This window comes from Miniopterus schreibersii, assembly GCF_964146895.1.
Source record: "Miniopterus schreibersii genome assembly, chromosome: 20".
NCBI lineage: Eukaryota > Metazoa > Chordata > Mammalia > Chiroptera > Miniopteridae > Miniopterus > Miniopterus schreibersii.
Window position 1 is genome coordinate 8,588,786 of NC_138122.1, and position 24,101 is coordinate 8,612,886.

The 24,101-nt window shown below is 45.0% G+C and overlaps 1 protein-coding gene across 2 annotated transcripts in view; it reads left to right on the forward strand.

Annotated features, from left to right (window-relative positions):
• The first annotated feature begins 9,111 nt into the window (after positions 1–9,111).
• ARHGAP32 (Rho GTPase activating protein 32) overlaps positions 9,112–24,101 on the forward strand; it is a 212,551-nt gene continuing 197,561 nt past the window's right edge. Inside the window, exon 1 of one of the 2 annotated variants that reach the window (XM_081123638.1) lies at positions 9,112–9,254. The gene's annotated coding sequence lies outside the window, so the exon portion shown is untranslated. Of the gene's footprint in view, positions 9,255–16,839; positions 16,867–24,101 lie in introns of those variants that run through there. The other variant, XM_081123637.1, reaches the window with a different exon arrangement.

The window sequence follows — 24,101 nt, forward strand, 5'->3', positions numbered from 1 at the left end:
CTGGACGTGTTTCCTATAATAAACTAAATTTAGGCAGTAATTAGTGCCAGCCAGCATTAACTGTTTTTCCAACTGCTCAGGATTTCAGTCAATTATAAAAGTACAGCAGTTCTCCTGAAGCGTGTGTGGACTTTGGACCTTGTCTGGTTTGAGCAGCCAAGGCCCAGGGCCAAGGTCTGAGCATAGACCAGTCTTTGAGATCCTCTTCAGGACTTCCCAAGGAAAAAGGGGAAATAAGTGTTGGATAGTGTTTAAGGAACACCTCTCCTGGGGTTCTCACTCTTTAACTCAACAAAATCCTTAAGCCAAAGGGCTGAGGCACTAAGCACAGAAGTCTATGTATCAGCAAGGAGGTGAGAAAAGATGTTCAGCTCTCAAAGGCCCATGATGTGCACACACGTTTAGCAACAAGGATGACCTTCCAGCCATCACAAATGAGAGCTAAAAAAATCACAGCACTAGAAACATCCTACAAAACAATAGGAAGTTATGGTATGGACATATGGTCATATAAAAACGATGTAGGCAAATATTTATTGACATGAAAAGTGAAAAAATTGTTAAGGAAAAAGTAGATTGCACACATTATTTTCAATATGATCCTGCTTCTAATAAACATTATATATATGTGTATATACATGTTTATAAAGATATGAAGGAGATGTACCAAAATATTGATTATCTCTGAATGGTAGGATTATTGTTTTTTCCATTTTGATACCATTTCTAATTTTTTAACAATGTGCTTGTATTGTTTTATCATTTTTATTTTTTCAAATATAGAACACCACACGTAATGTCTCTGACTAAAAATACTATTTTTATTTACAATAAGCACAGAGGGCCATACTCCCTTTCACCTCCTGCAGTAAGGAGAGATTCATGAGCAACTTAGGAATTCATCAATCATTCATGTCTCCTATGTTGCAGGTGTCGAGTGTAGGAATCCAGGCTAAATAAAGCTGTGCTGCATCCTGGGTTCCTGATAGAGAAGACAGGAAATTTCCATGGTGCCAGGCTACCAGGCAGAGTTTCCAATTGCAGTAAGCTACTGTAGTTCCTTTCATTTCACCCTGCACGCATGTAGAAAGGCAAGATATTCTTTCGGGTAGGACAATCCTTGTTGCATCTCTCAGGTCACCTCATTGGGTTCCTGCAGTTGCTGGCCACTGGTGCTGTCTCTGACATTTTAAACTTAGTTGCTGACCTGGCCAGCGTGGCTCAGTTGGTTGGGCATTGTTATTCCGTGCACTGAAAGGTTGCAGGTTCGATTCCCAGCCAGGGGACATGCCCGGGGTTGCAGGCCCGATCCCCAGTAGGGGGCATGCAGGAGGCAGCCGATCAACGTTTCACTCTCGCATTGATGTTTCTCTCTCTCTCCCTTCCTCTCTCTAAAAATCAATAAAAGAAATACTTTAAAAAATAAAATTAATTGCTGACACAGATTCCTAAAAGCATAGCCTGGCAAGTAAAAGTAATTTCTGAGAAACAAAGCCACTCCAGCCTGAAGACCCAGCTCAGGGGCTGTGGATCAGCAGACAACAGTTTATGTAACAGTTCGTCTTTGTTCCTCTAGCCATGTGTGACCTTTCCACTCCTTCCTGCTGACACCATCCCCAACAGAAAAATGCAATCTGTTCAGTCTGACCAGCCTCCTTCCCTCCTGAGCCTTAACAGGGAGTAATAACAGCAGCTGCATGACTTTTACTTCATGTAAATACTTTATTTACTTTTGTATTTAATTTATGCATCTGTCCAGTGTTTGCACAGCTGTTTGATGTCTGTGTGAACCCATAGGCTAGCCTTTGTTGATCTGATCTATCTTAAACTCTAAGCATTGAGACATGAAGGGGCTCCCAGGTCACTTTCCTTGGCTCAGCTTCCCGCATAGGACTAGACAGGAGAACTTGAGAGTTGGCCATCGCCTTTAAGATACTTGTCTCCTTTGGTAAAGGAAAGGGCCCAGTTTCCTGATCTGCTCAGAAAAACGTGATGTTGACTGTTTTCCTCGGACAAGGACACCATTACAGGATCAAGGTGATGCTGAGGGGGTTTTGTCTCTCCCGCTAAACCGCACCAGAGGATTTGGGGAGGTGTGGGGTGTGAGACCTGGCGCGGGAGCAGGGCTAGTAATTATGGAGCGGGTTGGGATGGAAAAACTGATCTCTTATGGAGACTCACTTGCCCATCAACAAATGGAGAAAGGACTGGGTATGTGACATACCAGTGGCTTGGCTAATCAACATCCCAGACCTTAGCTTGGTATGTTGATTTGTTTGTGTATTTGTTTTTAATGCCGAATGTGTATTTGTTTTTCATGCCGTCTTCTTGTGGGTGTGGGAAAAGCCACCTGCCCTGGGTATGCTTCCCTGTGACAGTGAGGGGAGGAGCGAGGAGAGGGGTTTTCTCATTTTTGTCCAGTTTTGTGTGACCTGGCCATCAACATATATTTATTAAAAAATACAGAATGAAGATCAGTTACGGGTTGAATTTTACTCAGAGCCCTGACTGGGAGCAGGAAGGAACCTGCAACCCAGGTACATGCCTTTGACTGGGAACCAAACCCGTGACGCTTGGGTTCACGGCTGACACTCTCACCACTGAGAAACACCAGCCAGGGTAGGTGCTCTTGATAAAATAGTCTGTCACCATGAGTAAGATGGTGGCTGCTGCTTTTTTGTTAAAACCCTTCCAGAACTAAAGAGAAATACTTTGTAAATTAGACCATGACCCAGGAAAGAAGTGAACTGGTAAGCTTGTGTCTATTATCAGCTCTGCTTAGGACTGGCCTTTTATATCACTCTGAGGAGTAATGCTGTTTGTTTTCAGCTGTTAGTTTTACATAAGAGAAAAAACTGAGTGGAGAACAGGGAAATAATATTTTGATAGAGCAGTTTTATTGTTTTTCTGATATATTATGCTCCCACACACCCCCAGTATATCCAGGGATCACCCATACTTAAACACAAAATAACTTCCAAAGCCAAGTGCAAGGAACTGATTTTTTAAAAACAATAAAAGGGCATATTGCATTATCAACTACAGTTCTTCTCGAGTTGCCCAGGAAACCTAGCAACCACTGCATTAAGTTTCAGTAACAGGTAACATTCTCAGCCAACACATATTTTGAAGATAGCAGGAAAACACAGATGTCTGAGACCTTCTGAGATGCACTCAGTTCTGGAAACTGGAAGCCATAAAAAAGGAAATTGTGGGAGGGGAATGGCAGGCAGCACCCTGGGAAAGCAGCAGCCCTGGAGTTGAATGACCTTTCTTTGATCTCTTGCTTTCCCAAGTCACTTTCCCATGCACTTCCTCAACACTGGTTTCAGTTCTTTAGATCTAATAAAAGGCTTCAGGGTTGGGAGCATCACCCAGCAGCTGAGCAGAGTGCTGATTCAGGCAGGGACTATTTACAGTGAAGTGTGTGTGTAGGTGTGTGTGCGTGTGTGCATTTTCTCACAAGGAGTGGCAACGTCTCACCACTGTCACAGCCACCAATGGGAGATTTAGCTTCCTCTAAGTCACCTCGATTAAACATACTTCTTTTTTTTTTTTGCTTAAACGACAAAAATGTATTTTCTCACAGTTCTGGAGTGTGGAAGTCCAAGATCAATGTGTCAGCAAGATTAGTTTCTTCCGAGGATTCTCTCTTTGGCTTGCAAATGACTGACTTCTTCCTGTGCCTTCACATTGATCTTTCCTTTGTGTACCCAACATACATTTTAAATAAAGCAGCATGTTTGCTGAGGAAACACAAGCTCAAAGAGCACCCTAGACCTGATTCCCTTCTAAACATTAAGGATCTCATATATAGAAATATTATTGTTTCCTCTGTTAATTCTTTCAGGAGCCTTCGCGTAATTTTGCCTGATAAGAAGTGGAATTAATACTTTATACCAAAGCTTACATTTCATTGTGACTCCTTTCATTTCCTGGTTGAAGTTCACATCGGACCATAAAACGGGTTCTGCGTTGTTTGTGGTCATGACGGGTGTAGGCCTCAGGCAATCACTGTTTGCACCAGCAACTGAGGTTGCTTTGCTGCCTCAAACGTATTTTTCTGATCATGTTAGAAATGCTGAGTGATTTTCATAAGTCTTTAGTTGTATTTCAAAAATACATTTATTTCTTCCTTATTTTCAAAATATTAGACAAAGAAGTTTGGGAAACATAAGTATTTTAATTTCCAAATTTCCTTTCTTCTAAAGCTTCTTCATAATAATTAAATTATTTTACTTTTATGGTCTTAAGTAAAGAAGAAAGAAGGCAGGCCCATTTTACAGATGGAAACACAGAAATGTTATTTAACTCGTTCAAGGTTACATAGTGGTGCAAGATAAAAGAGGAAAGGGAAAACTGACATCTCCTTAAATTTACCACATTTCTTTCCAACACGATGATTACTTCATTTGGGAATGAGAGGCATTTCATATAATTTGGCTTTAATGTTCTGTACCATTAACTTTTACATATCAAAACCTAATTGCAAGGTTAGTCCATGATTTTGCCTTATAGGCATTACACTTTTCATTTAATATGTACCCCTCTCTGCTGAATCTTGATCTTTTCTTAGATTTTTCGGTATAATTTGTTTTGATTTGCAGTGAATTGCAAGTTATATAATTTTAATTTGCAGTTGTCCCCAGTTGTAAAGAAGATACATCCATAGCAATAAGCAGCAGCAGAAAATGAGTGAGCACAGAGATTCTGTATGCTGACAGTATCGTTCATGCATTTATTTGGGGATGTGGATAGAATGGTGAATTTAAAAAGTCCCTGCCCTCACGGGGCTTTTATTTTAGCAAGAGAGGCAAATAAAAAAGCAGAGTAAGGGGACAGAAGGCAAAATTTTAGTAGCTGAGAAGGTTAATTTAAAAGCGAGAAAGAAGTGTCCCTTGCTGGTATAAGGAACAGCTGGAGGCTGGCCCGGTAGCTGGAACAGAGTGAGTATTCAGAGGTAAAGACTAGAGGAGCTGAGGGCTTGCAGGGCTGGGGAAAAGGGCTTTGAATTTGATCGCAGTGTGATTAGCAGCATAGAGCACTGGAGAGTGAGGGAGGGGAAGAATGACATTATCTTACTAATGCTTTAAAAGAAATTCTATGGTCGCTGAGTTGAGAGCACTGAGGGGAAACAATGAAAGCAAGGAGGCCAGTTAGTCACTCAGGGGGGAGACTGGGGATGGTGTTAGTGGTTAAGAGGGAGGAAAGAGATTAGATTCAGTATATGTTCTGAAGTTAGAACTGGAAGGATTTGCTGCTAAAGGGAATGTGGTGCTTGAAAGGGATGTTTTTGTTCTGAGATGGGGAAGAGTTGCAGGAAGCAATTTCTGTTTTGGACACATTAAGTTTGAGATCTCCAAGAGGAGATGTCACACAGGGAGCTGGATATTTGAGCCTGGAGTGCCGGGAGAGGTCAAGGTTAAAGATATACATCAGGGTATGGAGGCTATTTAAAGCCAAGGGCTGCAGGGGACTGCCCTGGGAGGGAGAATAGAAAGAGAAGGGGAAGGCTGAAGGTCAGGACCCTGGGGCTGTCAACATTTAGAATTCTGGAAGGGGGGGGGCACAGTGGAGGAAGTAGGAAAGGAGCTGCTGTCTGTCTGAACCATTCAAGAGCAGACATATAGACAGGTGCAGCTGGTGTTAAGATTTAAGAACTGAAAAAAAAAATTGTGGGAGGACAACCAAAAGTTCTAAACTATTGTGATAGAGAATGATAATGAACCAGAATGTGGCCAGGAGCCCGGCCTGTGTGCCTCAGTGGTTGAGCGTTGACCTGTGATCCAGGAGGTCACGGTTCGATTCCCGGTCAGGGCACATGCCGGGTTGCGGGCTTGATCCCCAGTCGGGGGCATGCAGGAGGCAGCCGATCAATGACTCTCTCATCATTGATGTTTCTATCTCTCTCTCCCTCTCCCTTCCTCTGTCTTAAATCAATAAAAACATATTTAAAAAAAAAATGTGACCAGGAGAGAAGATGGGAAATTGATCATTTCGATAAATGCCCCAGGGATTTGTCACATAAGCAGGGAACAGGACTACTGACCACTTCCTAAAATGTTGCTCAATAGTTTTTTGTTGCAAAGGGCTCAATGTTTTGAGAGGCTACTCCATGGGCATCCGTATTAGCTAGGAGAATGCTACACAGAGACAACAGTCCTTCTTCAAAAATTTATTTTGTTGTTCCGTTTTATGGGGACACAATATGGCACTGCCCCTTTGGGCAGGAAAAAAATAAAAAGGCAATGTCAAATGTCACTTTGGGAAAATTCTCTATTAAGCCTGGCCTGCTTTTAGCAACTCATTTTTCTCAAGCCAGCTGTTGAGCATTCAATTTGGGGATGAAAATAAGCTTCTCCCTCTCCCTTGCTCAATTCCCAGGCTCTCTCCAAAACTCAAGGTTAGGTAAGTGTGTTGCAGTCATCAGTGTGGCTGCTCTCCTTGCTGGCTCTACTTGTCTGCACCATGACGCTGCTTAGTGCCTAGAGGGGACTGCAGTGCAACAGATCCAGGATGCCAGGAGTGAGCCCAGATGCTACCACCAGAAGATGACAGTGCCAAGGCCGAGAAAGGAGGCCAGGCTGAGGCCTCCAACACCTTCAGAGAGAGAGAGAGGGAGGGAAGAAGGGAGGAAATCTGCCTTTTTCTTTCCCCTCCTGCCCCTCACCTTGGGAATACTGAATCAGACCATAACAAATGCAGTTATTGAGCATTATTTTACAGCTGGACAGCCTTTTTCTTTTTTAGGGAATGCTGCAATTTGGGGGATAAATGTATCAAATCTCTAAGGGTATTATTAAGTCAGAGGTAATTGATTACAAACATCTAAACAGTAAGTTCAGGCGGCTGCAGAGTTTAGCAATAATCTACAGGTTTAGCAATAATAACTATTTACTCGTAGGACGTTTGAATGCTCCTTTCCGAGGAGACAGAGTGCTGGCTCTGAAGGAGAGTAAGGAACATCAGCACCCTTGAGCTTGCTCAAACACCTGTGACATTTGCATTACACATAAGGAATCCATTTGTTCTTTCTCTGAACTAGGTATAATACCAATAGGGGAAAAGACACCGAAATGTTTTGAGACTGAGGTGAAATATATGTTCCCCGATGTACGCATAGATCCTAGCTCCTTTATATATCATTCACCTCTCCCGCCAGCTGAGCATAAACCATGTAACATTCGGCCAATGCAGCTGAACGTTGGGATGCGACGACCAAACTCTGGGATGTGAAGGCTTCCCGAAACGAATACAGAATGTCATTGTCTTACTTGAGAGTGATCGAGGGACTAGAGCCTTGGGCAAAACTTGCTTCCCATGGATACTTGGTTTAATGTGCCATACCGACTTCTTCCTGACATCCCGGGAGGTTTTAGGTTTAATGCTCACGGTTTCCAGGACCAACCAAGCCACTGAACTCCTCTCTGCATACTTGCCCCTCCCTGGCACAGGTGGCTCTCTGTGGCCAAAAGGTGTAGCCATGAAACGGATGCAGTTTGGGGAAAGCAATTTTTAAACCCTGGGTTTAGGTTGAAGTTGAGGGTCTCTGTTTTCCCTAATTCCCTTTGTGGTTTCCCGGGCAGTAGGAAGGTCCCATTGAGACTGTTATGGATCCTCTGTGCACTGGTTTCCAGGAGCTGGCTCTGTATCAGGACACATTTATTTAAGGAAGCCTTCTTTAAATGTTCCCATCCCAGTTCGTGCCTCTGCGCGAATCTTCTCATTCCACCTCTTTCCTGTTCTCTGCTAGAAAACATCTAGAGTCTTGGTCGACGTTGATTATACCGAAGCTGGCGACAGTGGGGTTCCTGTGCATGGCCACCGCCTAGTGTTTCTCCAGCATGTGCTGAAACCCTGCGTCACCCACCTGCCCTGGAAATTCTGCTAAAGTGTGATCAAGGCCGCGTTTCATACTCAACGACTCCCACTGAAACGACCAAGTGCTGAGTGGGCCCCAATCCTCGCAGTGACATCGGGTGATGTAGGACTAAGAGTTAAATTATGTAGGTTAACTGCCCCCCCACCCCCAGTTTAGGTATCAAATGGGTCAGAAGGCGTGGAAAGGACATACATAAAAGCAAAACAAATGAAAATAGAACATGGTAGCCTGTCAAGATCTATCGCTGCCCAGATGGCGGTCCTGCGGAAGCGCCGCGCAGGGTAGACAGAGGCCGAACAAAAGGACGGGGCGCGGCAAGGTGAGCGCGGCCGCAGGGGGGTCCCCGCGAGCGCCCCCGCCTCCCCCAAGCCGCGGTCGCCCGCGCGCCCCTCCCCGGCGCGTCGCCGCCCGTCCCCCGGCCCCTGGCTCGGAACGGAGGCGCGCCCGGAGGAACTTTCAGACCCCTCGTTCCCGGCAACAACCTACGCGAGCTGGTTTTAGACCAAATGCACCAGAGGCAGGGAGGCCAGGCCAGTCCCGACGCGCGGCGACGCCCCCTGCCCCCGCTCGGCGAGGGTGTCCAGGGGTCGGCGGGGAGCGGAGAGGAGCCGCCGCGGCCTCGCCGGCGTCTCTCCCCGGGGTCGTCGCCGCCGCGGCGCGGCTTTTACCGCTGCTCCGCCGCGCAGCGCAGCGGCCGAGGCCCCCGACCGCGCCCGATCCTCCGGGGCAGCGTCTCGGTCCCGCCGGCGCGCCCGCGGGCTGGCGCCCCCCGCAGGGCACGTGCGCTCCCGGGACAACGGCAGGCGAGGCCTGGGCGCGCCCCCGCCCCCGCGCCGCGCGCGCCCCGCCCCCCCCCCGCGCGTGCTCGTGCCCGCGGCCGCGGCGACGCGCCTCTTCTCCCGCTGCGGCGGCGCGGGGCGGGGGGCGGAGCGCGGCGGGCGGGGGCCGGCAGGCGGCGGGCTCCGCGGGCGCGCGCGGGCGAGCGGGGCGGGGCGGGGCGGCTCGAGGGCGGCGGGCGAGGGGCTCCGAGGCGAGGACCGCGGACCCGGGGCCGACTCGCCTGGGCGGGCGGCGAGCGCGGCGGTGACGGCGGGGGGACCGCGAGGCCGCGGCCGGAGCCCGGCGTCCCCGCCCCCGAGCCTGACGGGCGGCCCGGCGGGATGAGGCGCTGGCGCGGGGGGCGCCCGGCCGAGCCTCCGCGGCTGCCCCGGGCGGCCAGGCGCTAGGCTCGCGGGCGGCGCTGGGCGGCGAAGACGAGGACGACGAGGACGCGGCGGAGAGCGCGGCGGGCCCGGCGCCCGCGGGCGGCAGACACGGAGCGGCGAGCGGGGCGCAGCGAGGCCGCAGCGGCGCGGCGGGGCCGCGGGGCTCGGTAAGGCGGGGGCGGGCGGGCCGGGGGCGCGGGTGACGTGGGCAGGCGCCGCGGGGAGGCTGCGGGGGCCTCGCGTTCCCTCCTGCGGAAAATTCTTTCTGGAGTGAAGGTTCCGGATCGAGTGATCTCCGCCCGTCTCGGGTTTCCCGGTCCCTCGGTGCTCGCCGCCCCAGCCTCCGGGGGGGCGCCGGCCTCGGGCCTCCCGCCGCCCGCGGCCTCCGCCGGCGAGGCCCCGGCGCGCCCCTGGCCGCCGAGCTCCGGGCGGGGGCTCCGGGGGGCCGCGCGCCCCGCGCTCGCAGGGTCGCCGCGGGGGTGCGGGGCGGGCCGGGCCCCACGCCCCGGCTCGCGGACGCCCGTGGGCTTGTCCCTCTCGTCGCTCGAATGGGCTGAAGTTGCTGCTGCATAGTGGACGATGCTGGTGACTTGGTGCCTCCCCCCGCCCCCCGCCCTTGAACTCCCCGGCACCCCCGTATCTCGCTTTTCTCATTTTGTTGACTTTAAATATTTATGGTGAAGATTTTAGCAAACAGACAGATCTCAGGACGCGGCAGGAAGAGCGCGTGCAGCGCGATTTCTTAGCGGGAGCCCACTTCTGCACCCCCGTGGACTTGGCCCCCTCTCGCTGGAGCTGGAGAAGGGTGCGGGGGGGCAGGGGGCCCCCAGCCCGGTGCTGGGGGCGCAGCTTCGTCGTTAGCCTTGAGGAAGTCGAAGTGGGACGATGGCGGTTTTGTCTGCACGCGGGATCGCAGCTCGCTGTTGGGCTGCGCGGGGCGGTGCGCGCTGCTGCGCGGGCGGCCGCCGGGCCTCGCGCGTGGCCCGCGCCTCCCTCCGCCTCCCATTCCTCCAGGCTTGTGCCCGGCGCAGGTTTAGACCTTGTAAGTCAGTCCGAATGGGAACAGCTTCCGACACACCGGTTGCTTTTGTAAACGCCTGTATTTGTGTGTTTTTTACTGGAAGAAAAAGCATATGGTGCTAGAGGACAGTGGCTCCGAGAGTCCCGAGAATGTGCTTGCTGGTTTGGTCCAGCAATTGGATTTATTATTGCAGTATTTTTGGGTAGGGATGGTTGTGATTCATTAACATATATATATATATATATGTATATATATATATATTTTTTTTTTCTTATTGGGTAAATTGAAGTCTAAATGGGAATCTTGACACTTGCTCCTTGGACTGGAAAGTGAAGGAAATAGAAGCTTTAATCGCTGCTACAACATGACCTCAAAAGTTTTTCAAGTACTCACCGGTGTGGATTCTTCTTAATAGGGCCATTTGTGAAGATGGGGTGTTATGCCATTGTGATTTCCATTTTCAGGGATATCTAGAGTCCACTGTATTTTTAAAATTGATTATCTGATCCTGTTCAATAGAGTAAGTCTCCAGGATGGTGGGAGATTGGGATTGTGCTCAAGCCAGCTACCTTCAGCCCATCGTCTCTGTAGCAGGCGGTGGAATAAAGCAGCACTTTGGACAGAGACTTGTCCAGACTTAGCTGGGGTGGAAGCCCAGTTTGCTGTATGGTGGTGCACACTGAGGTGGGTGGCGGGGTGTAAGTGGGCCAGAGAGGAAATGTTAGTTGCAAGGACCTTTTTCAGTTACATAACTGTTTCGTTTCTAGGGATAGATGAAGAGGCAGCCGGGCAGGCCCAACTGTCATTAGAGCCTTTGATGTTGCTTTGAATTCCAGTAGTTAGGTTCCTTTTATTTTCTTTCCCCAACCCCCACATCATTTACAATCACCAGGAGCTAATCTGCAGTTGGGCCGAGACTTGAACGTCAATATACCCACATTCACATCTCTCTCTCTCTCCTGTTCTCTCTTTAGATGACTTATTCAGCAGTGTTTTCCTTTGCCAAGCTGGCCTGGGTGTAATTGTCTGCATTGTATATATAGATTCACTGTTGACTGTAAATGCATTTAACAAATGTCAGGGACTAGCAGCTGTTTTCTTCAGAAGACCATGGTAGCAGAAGAAAAATGGCATGAAATGAACTAAACATTGTTCATTGTTTAGTGTAGCCTTGTAAGGAAGGAGAACGCGTTCGATGTCTTCCAGTTCCAAAATTCTGTGATTCTGTCTCAGTCTTGGGAAACCCATATATAGTACCTATCGTTTGGAACTTTTGGAATTTCTGATTATTCTGGGGCAGATGGCAAAGTTGATTGAGATTTTGAGCTTCTTTAAAGCATCAGTTCAAAATATCAGAGGAGGTTATAAGTTAGGATTTGTGAGAAGAGCTGTTTAGTAAAAAAAAATGTTTTATATTTTTCTGCGTTAGTTAGGCTAGAAGTTGGCAAAATTCACTCTGTAGGCCAAATCCGGCCTGCAGCTTGTTTTTTTGTATGTCCTATGAACTAAGAATGATAAAAAAATTTAACTGCTATGTTTGGAAAAAATCAAAGAATAATACTTCATGACATGTGCAAGTTATATGAAATTCACATATCAGTGTCCATAAGTGAAGGTTTACTTGGCACACAGTCCTGCTTGTTCCTTAGCAGGGTTGCGTTCTTGCAGCAGAGATAGTATTGCCTGCAAAGCCTAAACTAGGTATTGTCTGGCCCTTTACAGAAGAAGTTTGCCAAACCCTGATTTAGTACTTAAAATATTATGCCTTACTTAGCACAAGTGTTATTTCCTATCATAGCATTCATTATAGAGGTTAAGACCCCTGGAGAGGTACTGATTTTTTGCTTTGGAGCCAGATAGATTGGTGTTTGAATGCCAGCTGTGGAATAAACTTTGATCCTGGACAAACTAATGTGAATGACAATAGAATCTATCTTAGAAGGTTGTAGTGATGATTAAATGAAATATGATACATGTCGAGTCATGAATACAATGTAATTGTGTAGTAAGCATTCAATACATTGTAGATGATGATGATTATAAATTCTAGTCTAAACATATGCCGAAAATTCTGCAGGTCACCTTGGGCCCTGTATTATACAGTTCTGAGTGGTACGCTTACTTGTTACTGACTTTTCTCCTTTGGTGAAACCATTAGTTTACTTAACAGCTGATAATTGGAATAATTAGTAACTTTCCAGAGTACAGTATTTATACTGTACTTTTATTAATAACTTATTTAGATAATTAAGAATGGGTGGAAAGATATTTGCTCTGTTTTTCAGAGATCCAGGTTCTTGATAATATTTTGATATTATTCTGTTAGGAAACTCAATTTAAATATCACTATTATTTTGGTACTGGTGTTTTTTTTTTTCTTTGAGAAAGATATGTGAGAAAAACCTGTTTTAATTAGGGTTGGATAACTTTCCTCACATGTATATGACACTCTGATTCTTCCTTATGATTTGCATTAGCATCTCTATAACATCCTCTTCAAGTTATAATACTAAAACTTAATGTTGTTTTTTTCCCCCTAAAGATAGACCTAGTTTACTCTCTAGAAGCTTTAATATTAAGCTGCTTTTTGAAGGTTTTAGTTTAAACTGTCTTATGCCCTGGTCGATGTTGCTCAGTTGGTTGGGCGTCATCCAGAGCACCAAAAGGTTGCTGTTTCTATTCCTGGTTAGGGGCCGTGCCCAGGTTGTGGGTTCGATCCCCAGTAGGAGGAGTGCAGGAGGCAGCTGATCTACGTTCTGATCTCACACCAATGTTTTGCTCTCTCTCTCTCAAAGAAAAAAAATCAATAAAAAAGATTATCTTACAATTGAAAAATTGGATGTACTTTTCATCTTCGAGTGCTAGTTTATTTAACATTAGCCTTAAACTAAGAGTGAGCAGATAAACACAGGCCATTGTTCCAACTAAGTTAAACAAAACAGAATTAGGAAAAGTTGAAAATGGAGCTGCCTTATGACCCAGTGATTCCTCTTTTGGAAGTTTATCTGAAGAAACCCGAAACACTAATCCGAAAGAATATATGCACCCCTGTGTTCATTGAAGCATTATTTACAATAGCCAAGATCTGGAAACAGCCCAAGTGGCCATCAGTAGGGGAGTGGATAAAAAATACTGTGGTACATTTACACAATAGAATACTCCTCTGCCATAAAAAGGAAGAAAATCTTACCCTTTGGGACAGCGTGGATGGACCTGGAGAGCATTATGCTATGTGAAATTAGCCAGTCAGAGAAAGACAAGTGCCACATGGTTTCACTCATATGTGGAATTTAATGGACAAACTGAACTACTAAGCAAAATAGAGACAGACTCATAGATAGAGAGCGTGTGTGTGTGTGTGTGTGTGTGTGTGTGTGTGTGTGAAGGGATTGAGTGAAAAAGGAGAGTGAACTCATGGTCATGGACAGCAGTGTGGTGATTTGGGGGTGGAGGGGGTGGGTGGAGGTGGAAGAGAGCATAGAGGGGCTAAATGGTGATGGAAAAAAGAAAATAAAATTTAATTTTACTAATAAAAACAACAAAACAAAAAACCAGAATTAGGGTCATTGTGGCTCTTGCAGTCCTACAAATTGTGTAATTTCATGCCTTGGTTGATGCTTAAATGCAGTGGGATGATCCAAGGGAGGTGGAAGGGCATTAATGTTCCCGTACTGTCCTTGATGGAACAGTGGGACGGGTGGAGGCTCAGGGGCCCGTCCCTGAAACCATAGAGCAGCAACACCTGGACACCTAACCTGCAGGGTTCTAATTGGAGCACCTCAGGAAAGGTAAAGGCCTAAAGAAGACCCACTCTCATGAGGAGACAGTATTTTCTTTGGAGGTTCAACCAACCAGTTTTCTGTCGGAGAGATGAAGGCTGAGAGGGAATATTCCCCAAGGTAGTAGAGATTTGGTAAGATAGCTGTTTATAGTTTCACAGTGTACCTGGGCAAGAGGGCCTTCCCTGGTATTTAAAGATTGTTTTAGGACAGATCAAAGGAAGTGGGAAATGAGGTGTTAGGTTTAGTTTCTCATAACAAATATATGAACCAGAATGTTCATTGTGGAATTAGAACCCTGGTTTTCAGAGAGAGACTATTATTTGGCTTATGATCACATATCCATTTACTACCTTACTTTATGTTATGGGTTGTAATGCACATTAATATTGGAGCTTGTTGTGGAGATGGAAGTATAGGAAGGAAGAGCTTGTAGCCCCATTTTATGGAAGTGCTATGATATGCTTACATTGCCTCTGTTAGAAGAGAGAGGCACCATAGTCTGGGAAATAATTCTAAAAGATACTCAGTTTGTTTGCACTTAAAAATCATACAGTCATTTTTATTTGCGGCTCAGCCTTGTGATCTTGGGCAGGCTATTTGACTGCATTGTTTTTGTTCCTTTGTGTGTAGGATGGAAACAAATTCCTGTTCCTTTTTCCATTGAAGAGATATGTGGTCAGAGGATACTTTAAGATGAGTAGTATTTTCAACAATTTTGAAGAATATATGCGGAGTTCAGTAATTACCCAGTGTATTGAGCACAGACATAAAAGTGAAGTGACCTTTACCAGGGAACGGAAATTTAAACTTGAAGTCACCGGACCTGGGTTCTAGTCTTGGCTCTGCTGTAAACAGTCCGTGACTTTGGACAAGTAGTTCATCTCTCTGAACTTCATTTTCCTTACATCTTAATGAGGTGTCAGACTAGAGGTTGCTAAGATCCTTTCTTGCTCCAAAATTCTACGATTCTCTGATTTTTTAAAAAAGTGGTCACCATCCTCTTGCACTTGCCATTGACCCACCCAAGGAAAACTAGACAGTCTTTACTAGTTGCTTTATACTCAGTGGTCTTCCAGATTCAGTAGTAATCTTGGCTTCAGTAGGATGCTGCAGGAAACCAAATATCTTTTATCAGTAAAAGTGTCCTCTGAGTATGTGCCGTGTATGTTGTATCGTGCCATGTGCAGTGGAAAATAGATATGAAAGAAGGTGGCATTGACTCTGTCCTTAGGAAATGGTTACTTCATTGGGAAGATAAACTATATTATGAAGAATATTATAAAAGGGTAGGCAAGGGGACAGTGGGATGATCTCTCATCCTGCTGTTGGAAGACCTGGCATGTCCTATTGGAGAGGGTACTTTGTGGCCGTGAACATTTGTCATATGAGCTTGGTAGACTCCCTCCGGCTCTGAAATTGTCTCATTTTCTTTGATGGAGAAGCAGCATCTCTGAATCAGCCTGTCAGGAGACAGCCCAAGTGAGAACTCTCAGTGCAGGCCAGATTTCACACTCATTCTGTGTGATTGCTTGATTTATTAGATGGAAGGAAAGGGTTACTTTAACTTGCTGGAAATGCATTCAAGGACAACCTTTCTTCTGAAAAGCTCGTGACAAGTGACAGGAGACCACAGTGTCCCTGCTTATGAGACAATGCATTTGCGCCCTGCTCGAAATCATTTTTGCCGCCTTAAGACCTCCACTTCTGCAGTTACTTTCTTTCCTAAAATATCATTCTCTCCTTACTGGATCATCTCTTTTAGTCGCAGACGCGCCTTGTATTACCTGCAGCAGTGATGATTGATTGTCTACCAAGTGCCACTCTCTGCGGCTTCCTTTCAGTAGGTAACAGGACCCTCAGGTTTTATCTGGGCACATGGCTGCCCCGCTAGACTGCATTTCCTAACCTCTCTCTTACAGCCAGATGTAGCTGTGCGACTAAATGTTGACCACGTGGATGTGACCAGAAGTGATGTGTGCGGTTTCTGGGTCGTGGTCTTAGGAAGCTGGTTTCCTTCTACTTCTCTTTTCCTTTTTTGCCGAGGAGAATGTGTTGCTGGCGCACGTGTCCGACCCTGCAGGCGAGAGCAACGCTTTAGGACGTGGGTCAGTAAGACGGACGCTTGGATGATCTCGTGGAGCAGAGCCACCTCCTAGCCGTGGACTGCTCATTTGTCTCCGGACGGTTAAGTGAGAGAATAAAATTCTGTCTTGTTTGAGCCCCTCATGCTTTCACTGGATAAATCATGTCTCTTACACCACGCTCCCTTCAGCTAGTGTCCAATTCCTTTATTCCCTTTTACACCAGGAGATGCTTATATTTGCTGTGTCCACTCCTCGAGGCTGCCGCGGCCTGTGTCTTGCCAGGGTTCAGTGTCTACATCGTGCTGACTCTCACCAGCATCTCACAGTGGAGGACTGACTACGCCCTTTGATCTCTAACCTGTTCATTCTCTACATCTTTTTGCCAGCGTATCTCTACCCCTCCCTCAGCTCTCAAATTTAGAATGTCCCTGGGCTCTGCTCTGGTGAATTCACCCATTTTCATGGTTTCAGATACCATTTCTATGCTGGTGAGGATTGAGTTCCTATCTCCAGTGCTGATTTTAGCCCCCTTCAGCTCTAGAGTCACCTAACTTCATACCTCCACTTGATGTCTAATAGACACCTCAAATGTAACAAGGATAAAGACGAACTTTAAGTTGCTCTTCTGTTCCTTTAGTCTTCTCTCCCCCTCCCCCAGGCCTTCACTGTCTCAATAAGTGGCACTACCGTCAGCCGAGTTGTGCAGGCCAAACCCGTGGAGTCTTCTTCCATCTTCCTCTTCTCATCTCATGTTAAGCCTCCTCAGCTGCCCCTTCAGAATATAAACAGGACCTGACTGCGTCCCAGTTTTTTCACTGAAAAACCTAGGCTCATAGCCTTTCTCCTCTAGAAGGCTGCCTCTGCTCCTGTGTCCCATACACAGGAGCTAAAGGTAATGGAAAATGTGAATCTGACCACACCACCTGCGTACTGGCTTTCTCATACACGTAACACCGAAACTAAAATGTAAAAATTTTATCATGGAAACAAAACCTCCGTCTTGGCCACTTACGAGGCCCTCTATCAGTGGTTCCCAACTGGGGACGAATTTTCCCTCAGGGGACATTTGGCACTGTCTGGAGACATTTTCGGTTGTCAGGACTGGGTGTGGGGAGTGTGCTATGGGCATCTCGTGGGTACAGGCCTGGGATGCTACTAAACATCCTACAATGCACATGGCAGCTCCCAACAGCAAAGTAAAATGTAGTTCAGGATGTCCGTAGTGCCTGATCAGGCTCCTGGCCTGCTCTCCAGCCTCCCCCTCTTCTACTCTCTCTGTTCACTGGGCTGCTGTCACAGTGATGTTGCTCGTTTTCTTTCATAATAGACTTTATTTTTTAGAGGAGTTGTAGGTTTACGGCGAAATTCCCAGAGATTTTCAGCAGAGGCACAGCCTCTCTTCTTATCAACATTTTCCAGAGTGGTATGCTCGTTACGGTTGATGACCCTGCACTGACCCAACATTATCACACAAAGTCCATAGTTTATATAGGGTTCACTCTTGGTGTTATACATTCTATTCAGAGTAGTTTCACTGCCCTAAAACCCCCTATGCTTCCCCTGTTCATTGCTCGCCCCCCTCCCAGCCCCTGGCTACCGGTGATCTGTTTAATGACTCCACAGTTTTTGCCATTTCCAGAATGTCTTATAGTTGGAATCATACAGTATGTAGCTTTTTCATATTAGCTTCTGTCACTTAGTAACACGTATTTAAGTTTCCTCCATATCTTTTCATGGCTTGATAGCTCATTACTTTTTAGCACTGAGCAGTATTCCGTTGTCTGGATGTATGGCAGTTTATCCATTCATCTGCCGAAGGACATCTTGGTTGCTTCCAAGTCTTGGCAGTTATGAATAAAATTGCTTAAACATCCATAGGCAGGTTTTTTTGTGGCCATAATTTTTCGTCTCCTTTGTTTAAATTACCAAGGAGCACAGTTGCTGGATTGTAGGGTAAGAGTATATTTAGTTTTATAAGAAACCACCAAGCTGTTTTCCAAAGTGGCTGTGCCATTTTGCGTTCCCACCAGCAAGGAATGCGTGTCCCTGTTGATCCCCACCTTTTCCGTCATTTGCTATTGCCAGCGTTCTGGATTGCGGCCTTTCTAATAGGTGTGCAGTGGATGATGTTCTTTTTTATAGACCATTGAGCAAGCTAAGCACATACCTTCTTAGGGATTTGCAATTGCTGTTCCTCCTGTTCAGAATGTATTTCCTTCCCGTCTCTGCATAACCGCCTTCTCTTTCTTCCCTAGAGAGGCCTTTGCGATTATCTGCAAACATGCAGCATCCCAGTCTGCCTTACACATTATCCCATTTATCTTCTATATATTAGTTTATTATTTACTTGCTTATGTGTTTAATTTATAACCCCCTTCTCCCTCCATACACTATTTGAGGGGCAGGCGCTCTGTGTAAATACCTCCTGTATCCTTAGCATTCCTACTTAATAAATAATTTGTTGACGACAGAGAGGTGCCTGAGCCCACTGTGGGAAAGGGGGGTGATTTTCAGTGATAACGATAAATCAGAGGATTCAGCTGGGAGCTGTAGGGAAGGTTGTGATTTTCTGGAGGCTGGGAAAAACATCCCTAAGACAGGCTGCTCTTGCCTTTGTTTAGTGGTTAACTTTGCAGAATGGAGGCTTTCACTTCCATTGTATGGGGAGGCAGATGGCAAGAGTACGCTGACAGCAGGAACTTTTTAAGAAAGAGAGGTTACTTCAGGCTTTAACTTTAACTTTGCCTCGCGTCTCATCCCGCTTGTTTCTGCATATAGAGCCACATCTTCATAAGATTGTTGAGTGCTGCAGTTGCGCAGGGCATGTGGTCTTACGTCTTCCCAGTATCAGAATTCCTTCCACACCCTGCGCTTCTGCATTTTCAGTGTCTGAAACTCAGTTACTCACATGACAGCCCAACTCTTTTAAAAAGAGTTCTTACTGTTTAAAATTTCTTGTTATATTAAAGTGGAATGTAGCTCCCTGTGTTTCCAACACCACGCAGATATGCTCTGCTTTTCACATGATAGCTCTTTAGCTGTCATGTGAAAAATGGCTGGTTCTTTTATCTTCCCCTCAGCGTTTTTTCTTTCCAGACTGAATGTACGCATTTTCCTCAACTAGGTCTCATATGACAAGGTTTTCAGCTCTTTTTCCAGGCCCATTCCTAACATTTTTTGGACTCGGAGCAAGAATACAAATGGAAGTCCCTATGCCATATGTCTAAAAATTTATAAGTTCTAAAGAAAACTAACTGATGTTCCATTACCTACCTTAGCAAAACTTCATAATGACCTAAATCAGGGTTAAACAGAATTCTCAGACATGCCTGCGCTCTGCTTTAGGACATGGTAAATTGTAAAGGACCAGCCTCCAACCCAAGACCCCCCCTTTTACATTGCAGGCTCCTTGCAGAAGGGACTTTGCATGTCATGTATGTGGACACTCTAGTCCATGCATCCCCACACATCTTTCAGACAGCAGCTCCTTGACTCTCCCTTGGGTCTGGGCTGTAAATACTTCTGAGGACATCTGCCCTTTGGAGGACCAACTCAGGGAAGAGGCCTGAGCAGACCCTGGAAGTAGGCAGGAAATTCTGGGGTACTGGGCAAGATGAGGGCTGGGGTGGTGTGTAGGCTGCAGGTGGGCACACCTTTTAGGCCCTGAGAACAACTGGCCCCATGGTCAAGGTGTGGCCAGAGGGAGGCCAGTGCATGGCCTTCCACATATGCAGACCCAGGACAGGGGTCCCTATTGCTTAGGTCCAAGATAGTATTATTCTATCACGGTCAGACTCTGGTTTTGAATCTGTTTAGAGGCAGTTATTGTGGAAAATGTTAAATTCCCTCTTACAGTACTCCAGATTAGACACAGTCTTCTAATTAGTGCTTCCTAACCAGTGTGCTAGCCAGTGTTCTGAATGTGTTGCAGGTGGGCCAGAAAGACTGATTTCCTTAGTCCCCAGAGAGTATTGTCAGTCCCAGAGTGGTGAGAGCCTCTAGGCTAATCACTACTGGCCAGCGACCCCAGGGCTTACTACCCCATTGTGTGCCGTTCCAGCACAGTCATTTTCTGTGTGTGTCATAAGTGAAAAAGATTGGGAAGCCCTGCTCTAGGCTGGTGAGTGTGACTGTGCAGGTCTTGCAGTCTGAAATGTTTTCCATATAGCTTTAAGAGCGTTTTTTTTTTTTTATCAACACCATTATTTGGTCTGCCCGACAGTGTTGGAGGTGTCAAAGTAGGTTTGTGCCCTTCTTATAAATGAGGGTATAGATCCAGGTTAAGTGGCTTAATCTGGCTACATATTCTCACTCAAGTAGGGCAGCTGAAACTAGAACTCCATTCTCCCGACTCTTATTTTGGTATCTGCTCTCTACTAACCCAAATTGTTATTCTTGTACCTTTTTTTTTTTTTTTTGGCAGCCTTTCACTTCAGGTTCATTTAGGGCATGCAGGCAATTAAACGTTTTAGAGTTTTCCTATCCCAACTTATGTTACTTCTTTATTGTTGCTTTTTAACCTGAAGACTCAATTTTACATTAATCCCTATTAATGGTATTATTTTTATTCGAGTCTAACAATTGAGCCAGTGTCTTGAAACTTGATTCTCTGTTATCCATTTTGATAGCTCTTTTTCCCTAGATCAGTGTTCCCAAGATTTAGTTGTTAGAGCGATGTTTGTCTGAAATGGTCACCCTGAGCCGTTTATAAAAAGTTAGATTACATTAAGGCAGAATACTACAATACTTTTAGAAATAGTTCTTTTATAAACCAGTTATGATAAAATTCTGGCACTTAAATGTAAGTTCATTCCCCTTTAATTCAATGCCCACTTTGTATAGATCTTTAAAAATGTTATTTATGTAAACCTCAGAAAAGTGTGGTCACTTGCTTAAGTCGCCCAACTAAGTGGTGGGTTGATTCAGAATTCAAACCTAGGTCTGTTTGACCTCCAAGTACCTGTGCTTTCCTCAGTATTACCCTTTCCTCAGTAGCCACTCTGTGCCTGGCAGTACTCTTTGTATTACTCTATAAATGATTTGTAAACATTCAGCTTGGACTGGGAAAGGAATGTTTCCCAGATTTATATTCTTACATTTAGAATAACTGATTCTCTGATGTTACTCACGCACAGGACAGTTGCCATCTCTCCCAGCCCCCCAAGAATTATCTGGTGTTCGTGGCAGTCGTGTGAGGTCGAGAAACCCTGCTTTAAGGGTTTTGAATGGTCAAGGCGTGTTTGTATGTTTAGCTGACTGTCATGCTGATAGGTGGTAGAATGCATGAGCCATATGGAACTCCTGGTGCCTCCCTCCATAGTTTATATTCTTAATTTGTCTGCCTCCCTACTTGGAGCAGATTGTCAGTGAGAGTAGATAGAGCCCGATGCTTATCCATTTCCATTCTGTATTGCTTCTAGAGAATCTTGAGATTTTTATAAAGGCTTTCTGAGTGGTGAAGGTTAGGCTTTTTATCTTTTAATGCTTACTTTTATTAGAACTTTTGATGGGGAAAAAACTTATGAAACATGCCACTGAGCTGGCTTTCGTGTATTGACTTGCTAACCAACGTGACGTCTGTGAGAGCTGTTTCCACCGGTTAAAGCACAGGTTGGAAGGACGGTCGCTTCACGCTCGAATACAAGTTTTTTCTCTTCCCCCTTGCTTTTGAGTTCCAGGGCATGAGCCGAACATCATCGTAGCACTTCTCCCGGCTTCTTCCCACTCGCACTGCAGACTCGATGTCGTCCTCGTTTGATCCGTGTTGCCGTAGCTGCCGCCCCCAGCTGTTTCGGTGCATCACCCTAACTGATCCAGAACCGTCAGAGGGCCCTCATTCCTAATATACTTATTTAACTCCCTTGCTTGATTTTCGAGGAGCTCTTTTTTATAATCTTCAGTTCAGGATTCAGTTTCACTAAATATATGTCTCATTAATAATATCAGGAGCTGCTGTTATTGCTAACAGTCTTTAATTATTATTGATATGCCAGGAACTTTTCTTCGCCCCAATGTATATTGTCTGGTTTAATCATCACAATTGCCCCATGAAGTAGTTACTCATAATTGTTTTATTGTGGTAAAATTTGCATAACAAAATTTACTATCTTAACTAGTTTTAGGTGTACAGTTCAGAACTCTCGAGTACATCCATACTATTGTGAAACGGATCTTCAGAACTTTTTCATCTTGCAGGACTAACACTCCATGCCCAGTAAACAACAGTGTCTCGTTTCTCCCTCGATAGCCACCATTCTACTCTGTTTCTGTGGATTTGACTGCTTTAGATACCTGATATAAATGGAGTCATACGGTATTTGTCTTTTTGTGACTAACTTATTTCACTTAGCGTGATATCCTCAAGGTTCATCCATAGTGTAGCATGTGACAAGATTTCCTTCCTTTTTAAGGCTGAATAATACTTCGTTGTATGTACATAAACCACATTTTTTACCCATTCATCCATTCGTGGACACTTGAGCTACTTTCACCTACTGGCTACTGCGCATTGTGCTGCTATGAGCATGGGTGTGCAAATATCTCTCTGATTTTCTACTTTCAATTCCTTTGGATATATACCCAGAAGTAGAATTGCTGGGTCATATGGTAATTGTATTTAATTTTTTTTTTTTTTTTTTAAGAAACAATCTTTTTTTAGAGAGAGAGAAAAGGGGAGAGAGAGAAAAAAAAATCCATGTGAGAGAGAAACATCTGTGGGCTGCCTCCCATATGCGCCCCAACCAGGAGTGAACCTGCAATCTAGGTATGTGTCCTGACGGGGAATCGAATCCCCAACCTTTTGGTGTACGGGATGATCCTTCAGCTAACTGAGCCACCTGGCCAGGGCTGTATTTTTAATTTTTTGAGTAACTGCCATACTATATTCCATAGCAGTTGTCCCATTTTACATTCCTACCAGTGGTGCACAAGAGCCCAATTTCTTCACATTCTCATCAACACTTGTTATTTTCTGGGTTTTTGTTGTTGTTGTTTTCCAAGTAGCCATCCTAATGGATGTGAGGTATTATCTCATGGTTCTGATTTGCATTTGCTTAATGACAGTGATATTGACCATTTTAAAATTTGCTTGTTGGCCATTTGTGTATCATCTTTGAAGTAACGTCCATTTAAGTCCTTTGCCCATTTTTTAATTGGGCTGTTTCTTGTTGTTGTTGTAGTTCTTTATATATTCTGGATATTGATGTCTTTCTTACCAGATACATGGTTTGAAATGTTTTCTCCTATTCTGTGGGTTGCCTTTTCACTGGGTTGATAGTGTTCCTTGTTGCATGAAGTTTTCAATTTTGATGAAGTCCATCTTAGCTATTTTGCCATTAGAAATTATTGCCAAATCTAGTGTCATAAAGTTTTCCCTCTGTGTTTTCTTCTAAGTTTTATAGTTTTAGCTCTTTTGTTTGGATCTTTGATGAGGTTTGGGTTAATTTTTCTATGTAGTGTAAGGTATGGAGCCAATTTCATTCTTTTAATGTGGATATCCAGTTTTTCCAATACCTTTGTTGGAAAGACTGTCCTTTTTCCATTGAATTGTCTTGGAACACTTGTTGAAAATCATTTGACCATATGCATGAGTACTTATACTGATTTTATAGATGAGGTGATTGATACTGAGGTGTGACAGATAGTATTAACACATTTTAAAAAGAGTTAGTTAACCCCAAAGTAACCTATATTTGGTACAGTAAGGTGAAGGAGGTTCTTAGGGTTGTGAGGTTTTGTGTGCGCGTGTGTGTGTGTGTGTTGTAATCTTCTCGCAGGTATATAAATGTCAGAAACTTTGCACCCCTGTTCTGATAGGTAGCCAGCTCTATGCAGTAAGCCAGTGATTTTCAAACTCTTTTAGCAACAAAACTCCCTTTTCCCCCAAACAAAATCTTAGATGGACCTCCAGTATTTCTACTGATAATTAGTATTTTGTTAGCATATATTCATCCAAAAAAAAATCAGTGTGTAATATTTACCTAATTTTGCTACTTAATGATAACACAACTTTATGCATTTGCAGTTTCCAGTTTGTTGAAAACATGTGCATGTTATGGTTTTCAAATTTGTGTCTGTTATAGTTTTAAAAATAGGTAATGATGTATGGGAACACCTTCAAGTCAAATG